Raw genomic sequence first — 13743 nt, forward strand, 5'->3', positions numbered from 1 at the left:
AGTGTGAAGACACACGTGCTGTTATGCCTCCTTGTGGGCCTGTGCACACAGAGACGTGTACATGTATACGCACACATGTATTTTTAAGCTGGTTCCCATTTAAAGAACGCTCGTTGGATACTAATTTCCTCCCCCCATCTCCTCAGCCGCTCACTCTGCCCACCTTGACCACACGCTTCGTGCATACCTGAGGATCACCGTTTTAGAGACTCATTGAGAATCCTAGGGCCCATGCCAGGGAGACCACCCAGAGACCCACTGTGGCAACCGGGAGGCTGCGTGTGACCCAGCCCGAGGCCGAGGCAGCATGGCCAGGGGGGTTCTGATGTAGGCCGGGGAGGTGGAGCATTCCAGAGGTGAAATCAAGAGGACAACTGGAGACTTGTTCCTCCAGTCTGGGGAGTTGACTGTGCCTTGGGTTTGTCTGTAACCGCGCTGTCCCAGCTTGTGGAGCACTGTTCAGGGAGACCCCAGAGGGGCCTTCCTTTGTGAGGACACACGCTATGAAGAATATTGTTTCTAGCTCGTGAAAACTTGAAGCTGCAGGTTATCAAAAAGTTCTATAATTTGAGGTGATCCTGCACTGAGCAGATCTGCACCCCAAGTAAGCAGACCCAAGGCTGCAGACACAAAACAGCCCTTCCCCTGATAAATGAAATCATGCATTCCAGAACAAATCCCCAGGCGCCTTCTGCCTCAATTATCTGTGGATTCTTCCTCCTGTCTCTGGTCTCCCCTTTAACACCATCTGTCTTGTCTCTTGTTTGTCTTTGAGAAGACAGAATGATCTTCTGCTCCCTTTCTGACCTTTGCAGGCCAACACACTGCCCCAGAGGAAACTCTGAGCCTTGTGTTTCACAGAGGACTTCCCCGATGTTTTTGACCTTGGCCTCCCTCCTCTAAAGCAGGGTTTTCTGACAGCCTTGGCCAGGCTCTTATCTCTCCAGTCCCAGCAAGGGTGTCAGAATGTCCCAGGGAGTCATTAATCAAGGGCCCCATCCTGACATCAGCTCGTTAGAAGCTCTCCGGGTGCCTTGAGTGCATGTAGAGGTCTAGGCAGACCGCACTGGGCTGCTTTTATCCACAGACCCGTCCCAGAGCAGCAAGCTGATTGATGGCAAAATGGGGAATTAAACATTTATGTGTGGAAGACCAGAAAGGCAGAGGAAGAAAGAGATTTAAGTGCATGTGCCTGCTGGAGGAACATCATCCATATCAACACTTGGGTCCCTTGAACAACGCCCATTTCTCTCATTACTATATGCCTGTAAGAAAAAAATCACCTCCACGTAACATCCGTCCTGGTTGACAAATTATATTGGGTAGTTGAGTTGTTTCTCCATCCAAACAATTGAAAGAGGCCTGTAATCTTTTTCTCTTCCTTTAAGACCTGTTCAGGTACTATCCTCTCCAGTGTGTTTCCTGACCCCTTCTTCCACCCAGACTCCCCCATGAATCTCTTCTCCCAGAAACAGCTGAGAACCAGCCACTTCACTTCAAAAATATTCTAAATGTTGGGAGAAGGAGGATGACGCCCACTTTGAATGTGTACCATGATCAAGAGCGGTCATACTTATTCCAGGTGGCGTCAGAAGTGGGAGAGGCAAAATTCACCTCCATAGAAACCAACAACTTTCTAACAATGTTATTAAACAGATCAAATGCATGTGATACTTTTCCAACTAAAAGTTCCATCAATTTTATAAATTTGATAGGTGAGCTATTTTACAGGAACTGAACTTCGGAAGCTGATGTATAGAGAAGAAGTAGAAAGGGATCACTTTTTATGAAGAGTAGTTTTCAGAGCTCAGAAATTCTCTGAGGTGGACGTGGTGAGTTGGTGACATAAGCTTAAGCTACAAAGGTTGAAAGGGATTTGTTGTTGATATAACTGGATTTTTAGGTATTTAGAATGTCAGAAGGGTTGGAAAACACTAAAGAGCTCAGCTACCTTTGAATAAAGACCCATAAAGGCTCAGTTTCACTGTGTGAATAGCAATATAGGTTGAGGGGTCCCAGGTGGGAAGGTGAAGTAAATGGTACTGGCCATGCGCCATCCATTAGACTTGGGTCTTACACATGCTTCCTTCTACGTTCACAACAACTCGAGAAGCTTTTCTTATGAAGCTTTTTCTATTTTCAAGAAGCATCATATTTTAGAGCAAAGAATCTTCTTAAACATTGCTAGCTGTTTTGTGACACGTGCTTTCCTTTCATCTGTTCTGAAGTATTTCCTTTAAGCATCCTTATCATGAGGTACTCAAGTTTTGGTTCATTCTAGCCAAAACCTCAGCGGTCCCATCATCTGTGATCTTATCTCCTTTTATCCTTTGCCTTTTAAGATAAACCTTGCCATTCTTATGAGATATATGCATGAACACACACACACACACACACACACACACACACTATAGAACTAATCAGATTGCACCATAACTGTTGATTTATGGGTCTTTTCACTTCTTGAGAGCACAAGCAAAGTCTTAATTATCCTTGGATTCCTAGATCTTAGCATAGTTCTCAAAAGAGGATGTATTCAAATTGCTGAATGAATGAATTTATAAATGAGTTTTAACTTTTCTCTTTGGATCATCTGGGCAATAATTAGTTTTAGTGTCAGGCACAGACAGTACTCGACAAAGAATAACAGGATTGCAAGCCCATCATTCCATACCAGGATAAGACGATCTTTTCGATTTTTGTTTTCGAATCTTCTTTTAAGGAAGCAATTTCAGATTAACGGAATGCCTTTCTGCCAACTGGAGCACATCAAAAAATAAACCAGAATAACTTATAAAAGTTTTATCTCAGCTCTAACCTGTCATGTGAAACACAATCAAACATGAGGGCATTTCTTGATGATAATGAGTGTGGGTTAAGGGGGGAAACTGGGTTTCTGTAACTCAGGCACTCTCTGGGATAAGGCAGGATCTCCCTTCTCGGAAACTACATCAACAGCATTATCACGGGAGTCCCCTGGAGACATACCTACTCACACATGCATTATGAAGGGTCTACTCTATCCTGCCGTCTGATGGGCTGGTGGTTAATCATTTCAGTCCTAGCGAAAACAACTCTTTGGTGTATGATCTCATATACAAATGCTATTTATTCTGGGCTTTCCTCTACCCCAACCCATCAAATGACACTCCTTAGAGATTTCTCATTGGGTTTTAATGTATTATCAAAGCAGAAATTATCACGTGGCAAAGGAATTTTCCTGTGCATGCTGCCATCTGTCATAATATGTAGTCCTTCCCTTACTGTACATAAAGCTACTCAGTATGACTGTATTATATCAGTGTTCGTCTCTCTAAGAGAGTTCTGAAACCACAGATACCTTTAGACAATTTTTTTTTTCTCTTTTTTGAACAACTTTGTGAATTTAGATGAGGATAACAGGAATGACCAGGAGTTTGGTTTGTTTTCTTCTCCTGATGGAATTTCTAATCCAACAGACCATGTTGGACATCTCTGTTTCAGAACCTCAAATGTGGTTCTATTCATGTAGGGATAATTCAAAAATATACTGAGCTTTGCAATCCTGATCAATCCCAGTATTTGATCTCAACACAGTCTCCAACACAAATGGTGACAATATATACCGTCTATGTTTGATAAATAATAAGTGATAATATCACTGTGGTTAGGTCAGTTTGAAGCTTGGGGACATGGCCGTGAGTCTCAGCCATTTCAAGCTGCACCCGATTTACATAACGGCTCCTCTTGGATTACCTCTAGCTGGATCCCATTATCTGCTCTTATACTGAAGCTGAGCTCTTTAAACTCATGTTTCTTATTGCAGTGCAAAGGGTGTCTTATATGGCCATTGCTTACCTCTTCATTCCTCAACTATAAGAAACTATGACTTTCCTTTCTCCTAGTTTGTACACCACCACGGAGAGGTATCGATGGGCAGAGTGATCTTAGGCACTTTGCCTAACTTCTCTGAGCTTTCTTATCTGTAAAATGACAATGATCATGGTACCTGCCATGGGATGTTGGAAGACTATTTGAATTCATGAACACATAGTGCTTATGAGCATTTCAAGCCTATGTATGGTGAGGAGAGCAACAACAAGGAGACAACAAAGAGACTTGACAGCAAGGAGTGTCCAGGTAGGAGGAAATTTTAACAGAGATGATGAGATCCCAGACTGGAGCAATAGCAGCAAAGAAGATACCTAATGTGTATTGACAATTTGCTGTATGTCAAGTATAAGACTAAGCATTTTACTTGAATTGACACCTTTAGACCTTGGGAGAACCCTGAGATGCAGGTATCCTTATTCTAAAATTGAGGAGATCATGTTTCAGAGAAGTAAAAATTGTAAAAAATCTTTTTAAAATATTTATTTATTTTAGAGAGAGAGAGTGTATACGTGAGTTGGGGGAGGGGGGGCGGCATGCAAAGGGAGAAGGAAAGCAGACTCCTTGCTGAGTGAGGAGCCTGCCATGGGGCTCAATCTCAGGACCTTGACGTCATGACCTAAGCCAAAACCAAGAGTTGGACACTCAATCAACTGAGCCACCCGGCATGCCCCCCAATAAAACTCTATTTTGATTGGAAGAGCCAGGATTTGATTCTGATTTATGTGAAGCAAAAGTACCAGTCCATTTCTGAAATAGAAAATAAAGAAAAATATTTGTTTTTTTGCATTGAGTTTGGACTGTTTTCCTAGCTTACAAAACACTGTCAAACATTTTGCTTAATATACTTCCAAATCATAGAGTAAAATCACGAAGAACTATATCTAAACACAGGGGTATTATGATTGAAAGAGATAAAGATCTGAAGACCAGGGGAAATGCTTCATTCATGCAATGAATTACCAGGCAACCATTGAAAAAAAAAATGATGAAGCCTAAATTTTGATGTTGGAAATGTTCTCTACATGTGGATGAATTACATGAGCAGTTTAGAGAGCATCATGCATGGTGTGATGCCATGTTTATGAAGGAGCACGTATCGCTTCCATGATCAGCAAACATAACCATACTATGTAAATCTGAAAACTAAAACAAATTCCTTTCCCCACATGGCCAAAGGCCAAAACAAAACCAAATCTCTCATATATTAGTTGCTAATGACTGTCTACTCTAGTATCCTGCAAAGTACATGAGGGCAGGCGCAATGTCTCTCTCACTTTTCCCAGCACCTAGCACCAGGCCTGGTGTAGAGGGCATTAAAAAAAAAAAAAAAAAAAAAAAAAAAAAAAAAAAGCTCATGTTTGTGTTAATAATTGATGTGTGCATATATAATGTAATGTGTAATGGAAGCCTCTTCATTTAGACTCATCTGTCCTGTTTTCCCAGCTGTAACGTGCCAGCTAAGAGATTTTCATTCGCCAGTATGTGGTCTGTGGGAAACTTTTGCTCATCTTTTACTTTTGAAGTTCCTTCTTAAAAAGAGTAAACTACAGAAATTGCTCACACTCCTGAGGTCCCATCTCCGCTCTATGGCAGAGAATGAGAAGCCTCCAGGTCACTAGGCCAGCACACAGGACAGCGCTGCACGTCCTGAGCTCTGGGGCCACAAGCACTGCTTTGTCCCTTGGCTTCCAGCTGGAGATCAGAGGGTTCCTGCAGGCCCTCCCCCCGAAGTCATCAGCTCCCCGCGCTCCCACCTGTCTTGCCCAACTGCATCTTTTCCTCGCTGCCCACTAAGCCTGTTTTCCTGACCCGCTCAGGGCGACCCATCTCCCCTCTACTTCCAAAGAGAATTTGAAGGGACTTTATTTTCTCTAGTCCTTGTGTCGGTTTTGTTCTCTGATTCACAAACCAGAAGAGGTTCCTTCAGATATAGGAGCAAAATCAGGGGCACCAGAAGCAAAGAAAGTGGGGGGAACTGGAATCTTAGCACGGAAGGGTAGCAAGAGATCACAGCAGAAGACAGCAAAATGAAGAAGAGACTTGCTAGCAGGATCACACACATGCCATCAAATGATGAGAAGGAGGAGGAAAGCTTGGAAATACTGTGGGGGTTAAGCCAAGAGACATCATTTAATGCAAAAATGTATCCGAGGAGGTCTTTTATGGGATGGTGTCAGGAACAGACTTGTTAACTGAAGGATTCAGAATCAACAAAAAGAGCTGAGAGCAGGCAAAGACGTTTTTGGCAAATGCTCCGCACAGACACAGCCCTCTCCCCAAATCTATTTCGGAGGTGTCAGGCTTCCTAATGCAGAGACTTACGTGTCAGCTTTCATATCCTACTTCATCCTCCAGATTTTGAAGGAAAAAAAAAAACGTGTGGGGCAGGTAAATCCTGGACCAGATTCCTTCTAAGATACGTTTTACTTTCTTCTATGTTTTCAATTTGCCCTCTTGAAAGCCCCACATCTGTCCCTGAGTTCAGAGTCGTACAGGGACGTCACACATGCCCCCTTTCTGGGTCCGGCTTGGCTTTGTGCTCCGCTTCCCTTAGATTGCAGATGCCAGTTTGGGGACTTACCGACCGAATGCAAACGGCCACCAGAATTTTTATTGATCGAAAGGAACATGTTTAAACAATTCTCAATAGATTTACAAATTAGCGAACTCCCCACATTAGGATTTCATTCCATGAGCATCTCCTTCCCTCTCATTGCCGCCTTGCTCCTTCATCACGTCGACATTCTGCATCCCTGGGTAAGGCTGCAGCTGCTCCAGCTCCGTGTTTGTCTCTGTTAGAGTAAACCATTAACTTGCCATTTCAGCCCTCTATAAAAATGCTTATGATTGACAAAACTTTATGAAACAGTGGCAAATTGGAAGAAAATTAGTCCACGAACAAGGAACAGCTAAGCTGTATTCAGAGAGAAATTTCTCATTGTGGGCTAACAGTGTAATTGGCTGGTTAAATGTTATAAACAGGTTCAGCTTTATACCTCCTCCTCCTTCCTTCTCCTTCCTCCTTTCCTCTCGTTTCCTTTTTTCCTTTTTTCTTTTTTTCCTTTTTCCTTTTTTCCTCTCCTCTCCTCTCCTCTCCTCTCCTCTCCTCTCCTCTCCTCTCCTCTCCTCTCCTCTCCTCTCTCTTTTCCTCTTTTTTCCTCTCCTTTTCTCTCATTTCCTTTCCTTTCCTTTCCTTTCCTTTCCTTTCCTTTCCTTTCCTTTCCTTTCCTTTCCTTTCCTTTCCTTTCCTTTCCTTTCCTTTCCTTTCCTTTCCTCTTTTTTCCTCTTTCCCTTCCTTCCTTCTTTCTTTCCTCCCTCCCTCCTTCCTTCCTGCTTTGTTTCCTCTCTCCCTCCCTCCTTCCTTTCTTTCTTGTCCCCTCATCTTAAAATTATATGATGTCATGTCCTTCAGCATTGCTAGGGTTTCCTCTTGGAAACCCTTTTGGATGGGTTTTTTTGAATTTTTCCAAAAATTTGAGATATTTTTGTTTGGTTCACTTTAAATTGCATGCTGTGAAGGTAGAAGATATTACATGATAATGAGCTTTTTAAACATGAAGTGGCAACAAACAAATAAACCCTTTAGCTTTTGGTCTCCTCACCAGCAATTAGTGGCTCTCTTCAATAGACACCATGGTAAAATAGCTAAGCAGACCAGGAATGTAGGCCGACTGGATGTTTGTTTTATTCTTAGTTGAGGTATAGATTACACACAGTAAATACCCTTTACCATAGAGTGGAGTGACTTCTAACACGTGTGTACACTGCTCTTATCGCCACCCAGATGAAAAGAAATCAGCTTTTTAAAAAGTAGTCTTCGAAGTATTTTTATATAGGTTTTCATACTTTCTCCCCACAAATGATACAGAAAAATGTCTTGTAAAATATAGTCCTTCAATTCTTTCTTTCTTTTTTTTTTTTAAGATTTCATTTATTCGAGAGAGAGTGAGCACAAGCAGGGGTGGGAGGCAGAGGGAGAAGCAGACTTTCCGCTGAGCAGGGCGCCCGACATGGGGACTTGGGGTTCCTTTGATGCCAGGACCTTGGGATCGTGACCCGAGCTGAAGGCAGACACTCAACCCAATAAGCCACCCAGACACCCAGACGCCCCTCCTTTGATTCTTTGTAAGAAACCCACGATTCCAAATCTAAACCAAGCCTGGTCCAGAAGACCTTGGTTGAGAGGCAGCAGCTGGGCAAATGGATGGAGGAAATCCAATGCGGTATGATACCGAGGATGAAACGTCAGCCACCTCCTGGACTGGAGTCTAAGTCCAGTCAGAAGTGTTCCAGTCTTTCCGCACCGACCCCTCAAGCCCTGGTTCACAGTCAGAGCTCTGGAGGAGAAGGTCACCATCAGACAGAGCTGACAGACGCAGATCATCCATGTACTTATTTTTCGCGTTTATTTATTTATTTGCATTGTGTCTGCAGCAGCCTGGCTGCTACATGCCTGTAAAACGGCTAATTAGAATAGCTTTTAGACATATTTTTCAATTACGACACAGTTCCCTAAGCCAATCAATTATAGGTTATTATAGAATTTCAAAGGTGACTTAAAACGCAATAGCACAAAATTAAGAAATCGTAATTTACCTATAAGAGCCACCTTGATTTTGAAGTGTCAACCATCGAACTGTGTGCAAACTCCAAAAAAGTGGTAATTATGTCCACTCCCTTCCCATGTCTGACTAATGCTTCGCAATAAATTAAAAGGGCAATTTAGAAATATGCCTCTAAGTTGCCCCCGCATTATTAAATCAGGGACAAAGAATCATATTCTTTATGCCAACTTGCCATAATTTATTCTGCCCTTGAGAAAAGCACAAACGGGGAATAGCCAACATCAGTTTTTAGACAAGAAGCCTGTGTCATTACGAAGGCTTGTCCTTTCAGCTCGGCTAACGTGCCATTGTATGCACCCAGATGTGGAAATGTGCATTGTTCTGGTGCATTCTTCTTCCAACAGAAGCTCATAGTGGGAAAAATTTTCATTAGGCAAGAACTGTGGGTGTCATTAAAAAGGAACGAGATTAGTATTGACTGTGGGAAGCAAAGGTCAGAGAGGGACCTGCCTTTTACCATTACTGCATTTTTTTTTCATATGTATCTAATCACTTCAGGTCCTGATGAGGCCTTTGTGTGTGGAATCCCTGCTTTAAATGTCGTAATACATCAAGGCAAGGTTCATCTCAAAAAACGTGCTTCGAAGGCTGTTCCAATTTTGCTGCCGTAAATTTATTATTTAAGGAAAATGCTGTGACACAGAATATTTTAGTATCTTAGAAGTGCAGGAGGGCTATCAGCACGCAGAGACGGAAGGGATGATGAGCGGTGGTCATCAGTTGCACTGGGGCTGGCCACCCCGGCAGGGCCGAAGGATCAACGGTGGGAGAAGATCCAGAACTAGGAGTAGATCGGAGAAGGCCCTTGGTGCACATGGCCCTACGTCTGGGGCAATGCCTCTGCAGAGGCCCCAGGAGATGGGAGGCGCCCCCGCCCCCCCAGACTTCAGCCTTGCCAGCGTTCCCCACTCTTGGCCCAGAAATGCTCCCTCCAAGGCCCAGGCTGCCTCCCGTACCCACCTCCCATCCGATCAGCCCCACAGTTACCTAATTGGCCATCTAGTCACTTCCTAAGTGGCAGGGGATTAGAGGCCGGGGCAGTCTATGCTCCCCAAGGCCCAGGGTGCAAGGGTACCCCTGCCCAGAGGAAGCTCTGCAGCCCAAGGAGCACCTGGGTGATGTGCGACCCCTGGGTCCCCATCCTCCCTCTCTGTCCTCCAGTGACCTCGTTTGTAGAGTCAGCCCTGCCTCGTGCTGGTCGGGCCAGCCACCACCTGGGCCGGAGGGGCCTGAGTCAGCACCTGCCACGTCCACCTGGGCTCAGGCCTTTCTCCTTTCCCTCCTTGGAGCAGCCCAGGGGCCCTCGACTTCTGCCTTCCTGCTGGGCAGCCCCGGCGGATTCGTGGGTGCCAACCAGACACCTCTGGGGACAGACACTGGTGCCTCCTGTGTCCATCTGAAGGGTCCGGGGGTGGGGGCGCAGCCCGGCGCCCCGGCTGGGGTTGAGTATCTGGTGCCCCCACCTTGTGCCAGCCTCCCCGACAGGGGGTTCGCCACCTGTCCCCTGAAGTCACCTACCCCGGGACACCTGCAGAGGTGCTGGGGCATTCCGGACACCGTTCCCTGACTGCGATCACTTATCCGTTTCTTAATCTAAATTTCATCTATTTAACAAGTATTTGTTGAAAGAAAACTTCCTCTAAATCCTCAGGTCGGGCTCAGGCCCAGCCTCCTGCCTCCTCTTTTTTTTTCCCCACAAGTGTGTTTCTTATTTAACCATTTCTTTATGGAGCCTAAAAGTTACAAACTTCATTCAATTCAACTAAAACCAAACAAAAGAATTTTTTTTTGGTTTTTTTTATTGGAGTTCGATTTGCCAACATACAGCATATCCCCCAGTGCTCATCCCGTCAAGTGCCCCCCTCAGTGCCTGTCACCCAGTCACCCCCACCCCCCGCCCTCCTCCCCTTCTACCACCCCTAGTTCGTTTCCCAGAGTTATGAGTCTTTATGTTCTGTCTCCCTTTCTGATATTTCCCACTCACTTTCTCTCCTTTCCCCTTTATTCCCTTTCACTATTATTTATATTCCCCAAATGAATGAGACCATATAATGTTTGTCCTTCTCCGATTGACTTACTTCACTCAGCATCATACCCTCCAGTTCCATCCACGTTGAAGCAAATGGTGGGTATTGGTCGTTTCTAATGGCTGAGGAATATTCCATTGTATACATAAACCACATCTTCTTTATCCATCATCTTTCGATGGACACCGAGGCTCCTTCCACAGTTTGGCTATTGTGGACATTGCTGCTAGAAACATCGGGGTGCAGGTGTCCCAGTCTTTCACTGCATCTGCATCTTTGGGGTAAATCCCCAGCAGTGCAATTGCTGGGTCGTAGGGCAGCTCTATTTTTAACTCTTTGAGGAACCTCCACACAGTTTTCCAGAGTGGCTGCACCAGTTCACATTCCCACCAACAGTGCAGGAGGGTTCCCCTTTTCTCCGCATCCTCTCCAACATTTGTGGTTTCCTGCCTTGTTAATTTTCCCCATTCTCACTGGGGTGAGGTGGGATCTCATTGTGGTTTTGATTTATATTTCCCCGATGGCCAGTGATGCGGAGCATGTTCTCCTGTGCTTGTTGGCCATGTCTAGGTCTTCCGTCTTCCTCCATGAGATTTCTGTTCACGTCCTCTGCCCTCCTGCCTCCTCGATGGGCAGGTCTTCTTCTCCCCTGCTGCCATCTTCCTCGCACTCAGCAACTTCCTCCCCCAGACGTGGGCTCTCCTCTGCGCGGCCCGTTCCGTGCTCCGAGCCCGCCGCCCACTCGGTGCTGCAGGACGGCTGATTCTCTAGAGGATGTAGGATGCCTTTCCCCAGAATCGCCCTGGCACCTGACAAGCTCCTCCAACCCTGCCTACGAAAGGACGTGCACCCTCGGCAGTCGCTAGGCCTCACCGAGGTGTTACCTTCAAATGAGAGCTGAATTAATGCCACGTCCTGGCAGGCTTTTGTGGAACATTCACAAAGGAAATATCTAGAACATGTCGGCTCAACATGAGAAGGTGAGCAAGTTCAGTGTCTTCCGTTTAGTCATGGGTCCCTTTTCTCCCCCATTTTTTCAAATTGTGGAAAAGTACACGTATAAAATTTACCATCTTAACTGTTTTTTAAATGCATAGGTCAGTGGCGTTGAGTATAGTCCGTGTCGTTATGCAGCCATCAGCGCCATCCAGCTCCATGACTGTTTTCATTTTCCCAAACTGAAAATCTATAAACAAGGATTCCTCATGCCTCCCCATCTGCTTTCTGTCTCTATGCACGTGGTGCCTCTAGGTGCCTCAGGTAAATGGAATCGCACTGTCTTCTGTTGCCGGCTTGGTTTCCCTTGGCGTAATATTCCCAAGGTCCATCCATGTGGTAGCACATGTCAATTCCCTTCCTTTTTAAGGCTGAATAATATTCCACGGTCTGTACGTACGTATGCATATACCACATTTTGCTCATTCGTTCTTTTATGGACACATGGTTGCTTTGTGATCAGTGCTGCTAGAAATGTGGGTGTACAAATATAGCTCCAGACCCTGCTCTCAATCATTTTGAGTAGATATATCCAGAGGTGGAATTGCTAGATCACATGGTGATCTGATGTTTAGTTTTTTGAGAAGCCCCATATTGGTTGCCACAGTGGCTCTACCATTTTACGTTCTCACGAGTGCTACTCAGGCAATCCTTCCATATGTTTGCCAACACTTGTTATTTCCCATTTTGTTTTCTTTGTTTTTTGCTAGTAGCCATCCTATTTTGGGGGGGGGGGCAAGGTCATAGCTCATTGCACTTTTGGCTTGCATTTCCCTAATGGTTTGTAATGCCAAACATCCTGTCGTGTCCTTATTGGCCATTTAGGTATCTTCTTTGGGGAATCAATTTATTTTTAAATGTTATTATCTGTGATCCACAGCCGGGTGGAGTAGTCAGTAGCACGGATATGAGACAGGGCTGAGTTTGGCTCCAGTGCTGCCACTAACCAGCTGTGTGGCCTCAAGCAATGTGAGGGACCTCTGTGAGACTCATTTTACTTTCATATAAAATAGGGATAAAAATAGTACTTCCTGGGGCACCTGGATGGGTCAATTGGAATTCCGACTTTTGGTTTCAGCTGGATATATGATCTCGGGGGTCACGAGATCGAGCCCCACGTCGGGCTCTGCACTCAGTAGGGATCCTGCTTGGGATTCTCTCTCGCCCTCTGCCCCTCCCTCCTGCTCTTTCTTTCTTTCTTTCTTTCTTTCTTTCTTTCTTTCTTATAAATAAATCTTTTTAAAAAATGATTATTTTTCATATAGGAATGCTGTGACCTGATGACCATAAAATGGGTCACCTGAGTCTGCTCGCAATAAGAATAAGAAGGGGGCAGGTGTGTTGTTAAATCATCGGTTTCATCCTATTATTATAAGAAAGTAAGTTCCTCGATTACTTTGGTTAGTGACAACTAAATGGAGTGAAGGTTGTACCTTTTCCACCAAAGAAACGAGTGCTGGATGGCTGTCTGCGTGAAGAACAGTATTCTCAAAAAGACAGAGAAGACTCAGAATACAATTTTCATGTTATTTGACTCTTCTTCCCATCTCTGCCATCCACCATTCTTTTGTGAAAATCTCCCAATGCCCACAATAGAAAGCACACGACAGGACCTCTTTCTAGCCCCAAGTCGTGTGTGTGTGCCAGCTGCATGAGTGATTCTTGTGTCTGCTGTTTGGGTGGTGACTGGTTTAGACGAAGTCAGTGTCCACGTGACTCCTAGAGATGATTCATCCAGGGTTTTTTTTTCCCAAGTGCACTCAGATATTCTAGTACCTCAGAACCAGTGCGGACTGCCTGGGAACTACCTACCATGTGATTACCATATGCTAGAGAGCAGGGATCCTATATATGTCATCCCGCAGAATACAGAAAATGAACCCCTGAATCGAATAACGTCCCCATTTTAGAGATGAAGTGACTGACCCTCATAAAGTTGGTCTCACTTGATTTCAGCTCACACAGCTTTATAGGAGGATCTGAGATTTGAGTATAGATGTTTGAGTCTAATCTTTGCTCTTGTTCCTTCAGGGAAATTCAGAAAATGTTGGGGGGGTGGGGAGCAACTATCTGTCGTTTGCCTATATATTGCATAGTGAGGGCAAAGTAAGGGGCACTTTAAGCACAGATTTTTAGGGAACCAAAAATTCGAGATTAATTCTGCTGTTTTCACAAGATGGAGAAAGGGTTATATTCCCAGTGCTAGCATTAAACTTAATAGA

The sequence above is a fragment of the Vulpes vulpes genome, chromosome 12 (assembly GCF_048418805.1).
Source record: "Vulpes vulpes isolate BD-2025 chromosome 12, VulVul3, whole genome shotgun sequence".
Taxonomy (NCBI): Eukaryota; Metazoa; Chordata; class Mammalia; order Carnivora; family Canidae; genus Vulpes; species Vulpes vulpes.